Source organism: Bubalus kerabau, chromosome 6 (genome assembly GCF_029407905.1).
Source record: "Bubalus kerabau isolate K-KA32 ecotype Philippines breed swamp buffalo chromosome 6, PCC_UOA_SB_1v2, whole genome shotgun sequence".
Lineage (NCBI taxonomy): Eukaryota > Metazoa > Chordata > Mammalia > Artiodactyla > Bovidae > Bubalus > Bubalus kerabau.
The window spans coordinates 84,473,643-84,486,065 of record NC_073629.1 but is presented as its reverse complement, the minus strand read 5'-3'; the positions used below and the strand labels follow the sequence as shown (position 1 = coordinate 84,486,065).

At 40.4% G+C, this 12,423-nt stretch overlaps 1 long non-coding RNA gene across 1 annotated transcript in view; it reads right to left on the bottom strand.

The window, feature by feature from the left end:
- Positions 1-12,423, bottom strand: part of LOC129656213 (uncharacterized) — a 46,386-nt gene that overhangs the window by 24,014 nt on the left and 9,949 nt on the right. The gene's annotated exons all lie outside the window — the stretch shown is intronic.

Genomic DNA, 12,423 nt, shown 5'->3' with positions numbered 1-12,423 from the left:
CTCAAAAATGGGACAAAGGGCCCTAGATTTGGGTGGGTATGAAAATAGGAGATCTGGGCAATGGAAAACATTCAGGCTGAGCAGGATGTATCAGGAGGAAGGAGAGCCACAGATAACATTTTTAACATGTTATAGGAAAGTGTTTCAACTTTGTTTTCAGGATAAAGCATTAGAACATGCATATGTAATTGACTATAAACAGCGACAGACTATCTACTTCTGAATGACTTAGGGCAACTCCTGGTTGAAAAAGGTCGCTCAGGGGTGTGTCTTCAGGGCACATTGGCACCACATTAGCACAACTACTCTTAACTGGATTATGGGTTTATGTAGAATAATGAATATGCAGGGGGAATGAGGGTGGGATTATAGGGGATAATTAAGGATCTACCCAAGTAACCTCTTGATACCAAGACTGAACAAAGAGGAAGAGGACAACTGAAAGTCCTCTTCCTTCCCTTGGCAATGCTCCCTCCAAATCACTGCTCACTTAGAATAGCCTACCCAACCTTCATGCCTCTGGTCCATCTGGGAAGACATGATCACATCAGCCAGAGAGAACTGTCTGATGCTGCTTTCCTTACACACAAGAGCCCCCATCCAGGTGTTTTAGACCAGCAGTCCTGCTAAGCAGTCCCAGCAAAAGACAAATGTGAAAGCAGGCTGCATTCTGGCCTAATCACCTGCTTTTGGTCTTCTTGTATAACTTAGTTTAAAGTGTCTATTCTTATCATATCCACTTGTAATTTTTCTTTACATTTTAACAGTGGATATAACTGCATTGTTGCATTATTATACTTTTAAAACTTTTACTCTATTACTGTAGCCAACCAAAACCAATTTACTTTTCAGAGACTTACAAAGGGCCACACCCATCATGGTTAGAGTGAAGTGATGGATTCTACTGGCCGGCAGAGTAGAGGACTGTGTGTAAAAACCAGACTTGAACAGAGCAGTGCTGAGTCCTGACTGGATCATTTGTCAGACAGCTACACACATTCCTAAGTGAAAAAAAGAGTGGTTGTGGAATAGTGTTCATATTTTGTATGATACAGGTTAGATTTGATCTGTCCTAAGTAAACATCTTGAGAACAAATGTTGAAAGTATTCAAAAGATGCTGTTGCTGCTGCTGCTAAGTCGCTTCAGTTGTGTCCAACTCTGTGCAACCCCAAAGACAGCAGCCCACCAGGCTCCCCCATCCCTGGGATTCTCCAAGCAAGAACACTGGAGTGGGTTGCCATTTCCTTCCCCAAATAAGTTCTTCATTAATAAAAGAGACTACATGCACATCTCTTCATCTGTTTTACACAAAATACTTGTATGATTGAATTAGGCCTGTGCTCACCTGTGATCAGGCTCCCTGATCTCTCATATCTGGAGGGTCCTTGCACGTGTTAGATCTCTGTGTGTTCAGGATCCTAGTAGGACTCTATAGAGTAAAACTGCTTCTCTGTTTGGGGCCAATCTTGATGCCTGTAAGCTTGATTCCTATCTTCCCACCTCCTCAAGACCTTACTAGATCAATTGTCCCTAGCATCCTATTCTAAATCCTCAACCAAGCTCTTCTCTATGATTCCTCCCCTTTCCCCCTCCTCATTCTAATGCTTAAATCTCTTATTTTGAAATAGAAACTCTTTCTTCTGAATTCTCCACTAATTACATCTCTTCTCTTACCTCTTCAAACACAAATTGTTGAAGAGTATATTATTTCTGTTTATGTTGCCTTCTTTCCATTAACTTCACCTCACTGCAGTTTATCTCCTATTTTGCATAAGGCAACAGAAACTAACATAGGCATCCAAGTTTTTTTTGCTTTTGTTTGTTTGTTTTTCAACATACTGAATAGTATCCATTCTCACCTCGTTGAAAAACTACGTCTCTTAGATTCTCTTGCAGTTAAGGTTCTGTATGCAAATTAGGTTCTGCCAATTAATACATTCACAAGTATTTTGGAAGCTCCATATGGAGCAGAGGCAATCTTCCTGTCATTATTTCTGCTAACAAGCAAGATCATGAAATGAAGACTCAACTGTCGAAAAGCAGGAAGCAATGATGACCAGACTGTGTCTGGTTATCACCTTTATCCTTTATGGGTTTCAAGAAAATTTCAACAGTGACAGAGGAAGTGTCTTCCTAATCTCAAATACCCGATCTCTGAGTAACATCTATGAAGAAGTGCACTGAAATCAATAGTGCCAGTGGTGGTTTCCTGATTCACACTACTCTAGCATTTGCAACTGTTTTTAAAGCACTCAATTTCCTATGTAAAATCCCTTTTTGCTTAAAATTCCTAGGGTATTTTCTATCTTCTACACTGAGCCCTAATACAGTTTGTGAAACTCGAGGTAGTCATAGACAAACTGACCCTCAACAATAAGAATTTGGGCTGGATATCTTGATTTGGTTGGATTTGAAGGTAGAGATGATTCATTTCCCACTAAGAAATGGGAACTGGCAGTCCATGAGAGTTACAAATAGCATTAACTTAAATATCACAGTTTGGGACCTGTATTAAGTACCTATGAAGGCAAGCTTCTTGATGGATTAGTATGGTTGAAATGGGACAGGCAAGGACGATGGGTCAAGCTGGATACTTCTGAAGCTCTGAAGAGCTTAAAGAAAAGCATTATAAACTCAGGCCTTACATTTCTTTGAATTCTACAATCTAGGCAAGATTAGAAAATTTGAGAGTTAGTATAACTGCTATTAAACAATATGCAATCATGGGAAACAGATGGGAAAACAGTGTCAGACTTTATTTTCCTGGGCTCCAAAATCACTGCAGATGGTGACTGCAGCCATGAAATTAAAAGACACTTACTCCTTGGAAGGAAAGTTATGACCAACCTAGATAGCATATTCAAAAGCAGAGACATTACTTTGCCAACAAAGGTTCGTCTAGTCAAGGCTATGGTTTTTCCAGTGGTCATGTATGGATGTGAGAGTTGGACTGTGAAGAATTGATGCTTTTGAACTGTGGTGTTGGAGAAGACGCTTAAGAGTCCCTTGGACTGTGAGGAGATCCAACCAGTCCATTCTGAAGGAGATCAGCCCTGGGATTTCTTTGGAAGGAATGATGCTAAAGCTGAAACTCCAGTACTTTGGCCACCTCATGCGAAGAGTTGACTCATTGGAAAAGACTCTGATGCTGGGAGGGATTGGGGGCAAGAGGAGAAGGGGACGACAGAGAATGAGATGGCTGGATGGCATCACTGACTTGATGGACGTGAGTCTGAGTGAACTCCAGGAGATGGTGATGGACAGGGAGGCCTGGTGTGCTGCGATTCATGGGCTTGCAAAGAGTCGGACACGACTGAGCGACTGATCTGATCTGAAAGACTGTTGGGCTGACATGTCCAAATGAGATGCCAAGGCTGCTCATGTGACTTTTGAAATGAAATTGAATCCATAGCCTTACCAGGTCTTTTAGGGTCAAGGGAGACTTTGATTAAGAAAGCGTGAAACCCTGAAAACTAAGATAAGTAGATTTGAGTAAAATCAGATAACTATGAGTCCCTGGAGCCCCCTAATACCCACTGAGCCTCACTTGCCAGAAGAAGCTGTCCTTCTTTCCCATTTGGTGAAATTGGCTCTGCCTTGTGTGGAGACACTGCACTGATCTTCCCCGAGCATCTACCTTCAGGAGGATGCCATTTAACCTCATGTTCCAGATGACAATTTCCATTACCTCTCTTGACCTATTAAAAAAATGATATCACACCCTTGAGGGAATTACATATTAATATCACCATCAAAGTACTCACCTGCAGCTGGCTACAATTTGCATTTCCCAGTGATTCCTCTGTTGGTATTGTTCAAGTTGCTAAGTAGTGTCCTACACTTCGTGAACCCATTCACTGCAGCACACCAGGCTTCCCTGACCTTCACTCTCTCCTGGAGTTTGCTCAAAGTCATGTCCATTGAGTTAGTGATGCCACCCAACCATCTCATCCTCTTTCATCCCATCTCCTCCTGCCTTCAATCTTTCCCAGCATCAGTGTTTTTTTCCAATGAGTCTTCTTTGGATCAGGTATTGGAGCTTCAGCATCAGTCCTTCCAATGAATATTCAGGGCTGATTTTCTTTAGGATTGACTGGTTGGATCTTGCAGTCCAAGGGACTCTTAAGAGTCTTCCCCAGCACCACAACTCAAAAGCATCAAATCACTGTGGACAGTGACTACAGCCATAAAATTGAAAGACACTTGCTCCTTGGAAGGAAAGCTATGACCAACATGGACAGCGTATTAAAAGCAGAGATATCACTTTGCCAACAGAGGTCTGTATAGTCAGAGCTATGGTTTTTCCAGTAGTCATGTATGGATGTGAGAGTTAGACCTTAAAGAAGGCTGAGCACCAAAAAATTGATCCTCTGATTCCTCTGTTATTTCCCAATAAATTCAATTTCTGATAATTTGGTGAAAAAATATTTGAATTGGGAAGATGGTGGCAGGAGTGGGTCTTGTTGAATATCCACATAAAAAATATAAAGAAAATTTGATATAAGACCAAATATGATCAATATTTACAACAAAATAGATGACAAACTCCAAAATACAAATGAATAGAGAGAAAACATCAGCAAAATACCAACAAGAGTACTGCTATGTGTCTATTACTGGTGTCTGTGTTGGAGAAATCAGAGAAAATGGTGAAACTGAGAGACTTAAAATCCCTACAAAAGGCAAGAGGCAACAACAAAAAGTGCAGCAGGCCAAACTGAGAACAAGTTCAGAAACTCCAAAATGGGGTTGGGGCAGTCTGGTCCCTCTGAACCCTTGAAGCAGATCTAAAAAGGCTCCCTTTCAAGGCAGAATCCCACAGAAGAAACTGCTACCAGTTGAATTAAATTTGAATAGGACAGAAGCAACAGAAATAAATGTAAATGAGATCTAGATCAAAGTGTGGAGGAAAAATAGAGCCAGAAAAATAAGACACCATTTTTTTTAACACTTCATGAAAACAACAGAAGAGGGAGCTCTGTAAAGTTAGAAAATCAACCTGAAACAAGCTTACTTTTATTTTATTTTTTTAATTTTTATTTATTTTTTTAATTATTATTTTTTTAATTGTATTTTATTTTTAAACTTTACAATATTGTATTAGTTTTGCCAAATATCGAAATGAATCCACCACAGGTATACCTATGTTCCCCATCCTGAACCCTCCTCCCTCCTCCATCCCCATACCCTCCCTCTGGGTCATCCCAGTGCACCAGCCCCAAGCATCCAGTATTGTGCATTGAACCTGGACTGGCGACTCGTTTCATACATGATATTATACATGTTTCAATGCCATTCTCCCAAATCTCCCCACCCTCTCCCTCTCCCACAGAGTCCATAAGACTGATCTATACATCAGTGTCTCTTTTGCTGTCTCGTACACAGGGTTATTGTTACCATCTTTCTAAATTCCATATATATGCGTTAGTATACTGTATTGGTGTTTTTCTTTCTGGCTTACTTCACTCTGTATAATAGGTTCCAGTTTCATCCACCTCATTAGAACTGATTCTAATGTATTCTTTTTAATGGCTGAGTAATACTCCATTGTGTATATGTACCACAGCTTTCTTATCCATTCATCTGCTGATGGGCATCTAGGTTGCTTCCATGTCCTGGCTATTACAAACAGTGCTGCGATGAACATTGGGGTACACGTGTCTCTTTCCCTTCTGGTTTCCTCAGTGTGTATGCCCAGCAGTGGGATTGCTGGATCATAAGGCAGTTCTATTTCCAGTTTTTTTAAGGAATCTCCACACTGTTCTCCATAGTGGCTGTACTAGTTTGCATTCCCACCAACAGTGTAAGAGGGTTCCCTTTTCTCCACACCCTCTCCAGCATTTATTGACAAGCTTACTTTTAAAAGTTCAACAAAAACCAAATTTATAATAAAATGAATAACAGACCAAAAAAATCAAGATAAAATCTCATAAAATGTTATTATTTGAAAAGAAAGAAAAGAAGCAGAATAATATCCCTACAAGGAAAGCACACCTGAAGGATGTGCTCAAAGGCCAAGTCTAACCTATTCTTTCAAAAAGCTAAAAGACACTAAGAAAATAATACAATATAAATCAGAAACCAGAGATGGAAAATCTCAGCAGTGATGTGACAAAACTCAAGGAAGAGTTACCAATGCAAAGAAAAAAATTAATGAAAATTACTGCAGGAAAAAGGTAAGAGCAAATAAATACAACAAGTAATGTCTTTAAATTGGAGAAGGAAATGGCAACCCACTCCAGTATTCTTGCCTGGAGAATCCCAGGGACAGAGGACCTGGAGGGCTGCCATCTATGGGGTCGCACAGAGTCGGACACGACTGAAGCGACTTAACAGCAGCAATGTCTCTAAAATGGAGGGTAAAAAGAAGGAAATGTTTTTAAATTCAAAAATAAGGAAAAATTTAAAAAGTCAAGAAAAGTGGTAAATATTGAAGGTAGGCAAAGAAAATCCAATATATGGGCAATAGGAGTCCCTGAAGAAACCCAAAGCAGGACCAAATACTAAAATCTTTCCTGAAATAAAAAATAAACATATTTAAAGTAAATATTGAAAGAGCATACTGTGTTCTTGAGTAAAGATATCTAAAATAGTCATGCCATTTATAAAGTTAGTGCTTTCAGTTCAGTTCAGTCGCTCAGTCGTGTCCAACTCTTTGTGACCCCATGGAGTGCATCACACCAGGCCTCCCTGTCCATCACCAACTCCCAGAGCTTACTTAAACTCATGTCCATTGAGTTGGTGATGCCATCCAGCCATCTCATCCTCTGTCATCCCCTTCTCCTCCTGCCTTCAATCTTTCCCAGAATCAGGGTCTTTTCTAATGAGTCGGTTCTTCACATCAGGTGGCCAAAGTATTGGAGCTTCAGCTTTAGCATCAGTCCTCCCAGTGAACATTCAGGACTGATTTCCCTTAGGATGGACCGGTTGGATCTCCTTGCAGTCCAAGGGGCTCTCAGGAGTTTTCTCCAACACCACAGTTAGTGCCTTACTTGTATAATAAATTCTCTCCATCCCAATTGTGGGAATGATTTCTGTCTCCTGACTGCACACAACTAGTACCAGGAGTGATCCTGGGAAACAGACACTTACATCTGAAAAACTGAATTTGAGGATTGATTTGGTAAGCCATGACATGAAGTGGCATTCACAATTAATGAAATTATCATCTGTGGTTGCTTATCATGAAGCGTCTACACAAGTACTAAAACATTCTAGTAAAATTACTGAACTTTAAGGAAAAAAATCTTTCAATCATCTAGGCAAAAATCACACATGATTTATAAGGGAAAAATAATATTATCATCAGATTTACAACAGGAACTTTTTACATCAAAAGAAAATGGATCAACATACTTAAGATGCTCAGTGGAAGAAAATGTGAGTCAAAGACTTTATATACAGTAAAACTGACCTACAAATATAAAAGATGCAGGCTGTAAGCAACATACAAGAACTTGAGGAATACTGTTCCCATGAGCCCTTCCTATTAATAAAAAATCTACTAGAGCTGCACTGACCAATATGGTAGCCACTAGCCACATGTGACTATTAAATTTTTAATTTTAATGAATTATGAGAAGTAAAAGTAAAAGTTCAATTCTTCAGTTAAATTAGCTACATTTAAAGTGCTCAAGAACAATATGTGACTAGTGGCTATCATATTGGATAGTGCAGATATAGAACATTACCATCATGGAAAATTCTATGCGATGGTGCTGTCTTAGCCAATGAGCTTCAGACAACCAAAATAACTTGAGAATCATTGCCATAAAGACGCATGGTGGGTATTAAATAAATACTTAATTGAATAACTAAGACTAAAGGAGGATTAAAAAGGAGAGATTATAGTACATAAAATACATAATTTGACAATCTGATACAATAAAAATGGGCAAGATGGTAATAGTATATGCAAAATAAAAATATATTTAAGTTATATATTCAGTATTCATAATTACCTCTGGTAATATTAATATTGCTATTCTGAGGCTATTTTGTGTGTGTGTGTATGTTAAGTCACTAAAGTGGAGTTTTACTCTTTGCAACCATATGGACTGTAGCCTGCCAGGCTCCTTTGTCCATGGAATTCTCCAGGCAAGAGTACTGAAATGGGTTGCCACACACTCCTCCAGGGAATCTTCTGACCCAGGGATGGAACCCATGTCTCCAACATCTCCTGTATTGGCAGATGGGTTCTTTACCACTAGTGCCACCTGGGAAACCAATACTATTGAAAGTTAAGTAAGTTAGTTTAGTCGCTTAGTCATGTCAGACTCTTTGCAACTCCATGGACTGTAGCCTACCAGGCTCCTCCATCCATGGGATTTTCCAGACAAGAGTACTGGAGTGGGTTGCCATTTTCTTCTCCAGAGGATCTTTCCGACCCAGGGATTGAACCTAGATCTCCCACATTGCAGGCAGATGCTTTACCATCTGAGCCACCAGGGAAGTCCTTAATACTATTGTAGTCAATCGTAAAGGAAATCAACTGAATTGGAAGAAGTGATACTGATGCTGAAGCTCCAATACTTTGGCCACCTGTTGGGAAGAGTCAACTCCTTGGAAAAGACCCTGGTGCCTGGAAAGATTGAGGGCAGGAGGAGAAGGAGATAGTTGGATGGCATCACTGACTCAATGCACATGCATTTAAGTTGAGTTTAAGTAAACTCCCAGAGATAGTGAAGGACAGGAAAGCGTGGCTTACTGCAGTGCATGGGGTCACAAAGAGTTGGACATGACTTAGCTACTGAATAACATTTCTATCATGTCCTCGAAAACCAGGATTCTTAGTGTGGAAGAAAGGAGATACAAATGTAATACAGAAGAGGTTAGATAAAAGATCCTGTTGCTTGAATTTAAATTAGAAATAGTATGAACTAGAACCCGTGACTGGCTCAGTAATATTGGGCATCCCTATGGTCCTTACTGTGGTTTTGAAATACCCTTCCTCATTATAAAGAGCCAGGGAGAATTCCCTGGCAATCCAGTGGGTAGGACTCTATGCTTTTACTGCTGGGGCTATGGGTTGAATCCCTGGTCTGGGAACTAAGATCCCATGAACCACAAGGCCAGAAGGCATGGCCAAATTAAAAGGAGGAGAAGGAGCAAGAAGAGAAGAAACCAAGGATTTGGAGGGAAAAGACTGGGTTCAGGTCTGGGGAAGGATATATACAAGACATTCCTGGAACATCTTGACATACCAGATAGCAAGGGAGCTCTCAAAGACCACAGGGGTCATATCAAAAAGACTCAGAAGCCTACTTGAAGAGGCTGCTATTTAGGCTGATGGGAAATTTTCTGTTTCAGGAAAGATTGCAAGAGATCAAAACTCCTCAAATATGTTTAAATCCATGAGTTACTTATAATAATAGTACATGAGAAATCAACTCATTAGTCACCTTCAGAGAATGAAAGGAAACAACTTACTTCCTTGAGAACTGGATAAACAAAAGGAAAGAATCAAGCATTTATCTTGCCTATTCTATGTGAATTAGCAACCAGTTAATACACATGGGCAAGTATATATTTATAAAATCATTCCAGCTAATACGAAAACAAAATGATAAAACATCACAATTTTGAAACCTCCAATAAGTAAGCAGATCTAGGCATTGAGCCTCACCAGCAATTGAAATCATAAAAAAGTGAAAATCAGACTGATATTATTGTGTCCTCTAATGAAAGAAGAAAACATCACCTATAGTATTGCCAAAGGGATTGAACCTGAGTCCATTCAGGCCTCTGGATCCAGGTGCCAATCTGCAGGAAATGCAGAAGGAAAAGAAGCAAGTTGAACTGCTCTGTGAGTATGCAGTAAAAAAAAAAAATCAGATTTTGGGAAACTCTATAGCTCCAACAGGCTGGGATAAATTGTATAAACTTTCAAATAGACATGATAAAACTATAATATTTAAGAATGCACATTTAGGTGATAAAAGCATACAAATGTAAGGAAGTGATCACTATGTGGAAGTCAGGATGGTTATTACTTTTGAAGGAAGGAAACCAGCTGTGATAGGGATGAAGGACATGTAAAGACTTCTGGGATAACTGGCCAAGTTCTATTCTTGAATCATGTGTTAGTTACAAATATGTTCACCTTAAAGTAATTTAACAAACTATCTCAAAAATAAGATTTGAAAGATGCTGGGTGGTGATTTTTAACATAGCCCCATTTAATTCACCACTGTGTCCATGGCAGAAGATGTATGCATTTTGGAGAATGACAATGAATTCTCTTAAATTTATTTAGTCATTTGGCAGACTTCAACTGAAAATGCTTTATCAAATATGGTCTCTTTACCAGACCAAATCAACCAAAACAACCCCGGTATTTGGTATGCGGTTATTGCTTGGATAAATTTTTCATTCTCTACACCAAAAAGCATAAAATACTTAAATTCTTAAAGAGATGGGAATACTAGACCACCTGACCTGCTTGTTGAGAAATCTGTATGCAGGTCAGGAAGCAACAGTTAGAACTGGACATGGAACAACAGACTGGTTCCAAATAGGAAAAGGAGTACGTCAAGGCTGTATATTGTCACCCTACTTATTTAACTTAGATGCAGAGTACATCATGAGAAATGCTGGGCTGGATGAAGCACAAGCTGGAATCAAGATTTCCGGGAGAAATATCAATAACCTCAGGTATGCAGATGACACCACCCTTATGAAAGCAAAGAAGAACTAAAGAGCCTCTTGATGAAATTGAAAGAGAAGAGTGAAAAAGTTGACTTAAAACTCAACATTCAGAAAACTAAGATCATGGCATCTGGTCCCATCACTTCATGGCAAATAGATGGGGAAACAGTGGAAGCAGTGAGAGACTTTATTTTCTTGGGCTCCAAAGTCACTGCAGATGGGTGACTGCAACCATGAAATTAAGACGCTTGGTTCATGGAAGATAAGCTATGACCAAGCTATATAGCATATTAGAAAGCAGAGACATTACTTTGCCAACAAAGGTCCGTCTAGTCAAGGCTATGGTTTTTCCAGCCGTCATGTATGGATGTGAGAATGGGACTATAAGGAAAGCTGAATGCCAAAGAATTGATGCTTTTGAATTGTGGTGTTGGAGAAGACTCTTGAGAGTCCCTTGGACTGCAAGGAGATCCAACCAATCCATCCTAAAGGAAATCAGTCCTGAGTATTCATTGGAAGGACTGATACTGAAGCTGAAACTCCAATACTTTGGCCACCTGATGCGAAGAACTGACTCATTGGAAAAGACCCTGATGGTGGGAAAGATTGAAGGCGGGAGGAGAAGGGGATGACAGAGGATGAGATGGTTGGATGGCATCACCGACTCAATGGACATGAGTCTGAGTAATCTCCGGTTGTTCTTGATGGACAGGGAAGCCTGGCGTGCTGCACTCCATGGGTCACAAAAAGTTGGGCACGACTGAGTGACTGAACTGAACTGAATTATCTAATTCATCAAGCCATAGAATTGCACATACATAGTAGCAGTCCAAAATTATGTAGAAGTGTTAAATACAAGATTTTACTAACACAAGTGGTTAAGGCAGTGTAAGCTGCATGATGCAGGCACCCCCACTCCCTGTGCACCTACTCTGGCAGCACTGTCGCCTCTTGTACTTGTTCATATAGCTTTGTGGCACGTTGCTTATGAAAAGTGAGCTGAGGCAGCAACAACTGCAGGCATATGCACCAGCTACAAGTGGACTGCTGCAACAGTATGCCCTACTTAAGGGTGACCCTGAAGGACAGTGAAAAATGAACATGAATGTGAAAGTTGCTCAGTTGTGTCTGGCTCTTTGCGACCCCATGGACTGTAGCCTGCCAGGCTCCTCTGTCCATGGAATTCTCCAGCCAGTTCTACTGGAGTGGGTAACCATTTTCCAGGGGATCTTCCCAACCCAGGGATCAAACCTGGGTCTCCCACACTGCAGGCAGATTCTTTACTCTCTGAGCCACCAGGAAAGCCCAAGAATACTGGAAGGGGTAGCCTATCCCTTGTCCGTGGAATCTTCCCGACCCAGGAATCTAACCGGCATCTCCTGCATTGCAGGCAGATTCTTTACCAGCTGAGCTACCAGGGACAGTAAGGAAAGGTAATTCTTTCAGTAGGCAGAACCTCAAGCATTGCCCCTTTGCCTGGAAGGAAACAGAAGGGGTAGAGATCTACAGAAATTTGTAGGCGGTGCTAAATTGTTTAGCTAGATGGTCGTAGACTTGGGAGGAATAAGATTGGAGGATTGGTAAAGCAAGGATGAATGGGAGAGAGTTGTAATGTTAGACCCCACAGAATGGCTCCCAAGGGTGAGAATATTTGTGTTCTATGGGGATGGTTATCAGGGGGCACTCACTACAGAGGAATCACTCAATAACAGTAGGGAAAGATGATCTGATCTGTGAATATCAGCCAGCATCTTTGCTAGTAATGCCAGAGCTTG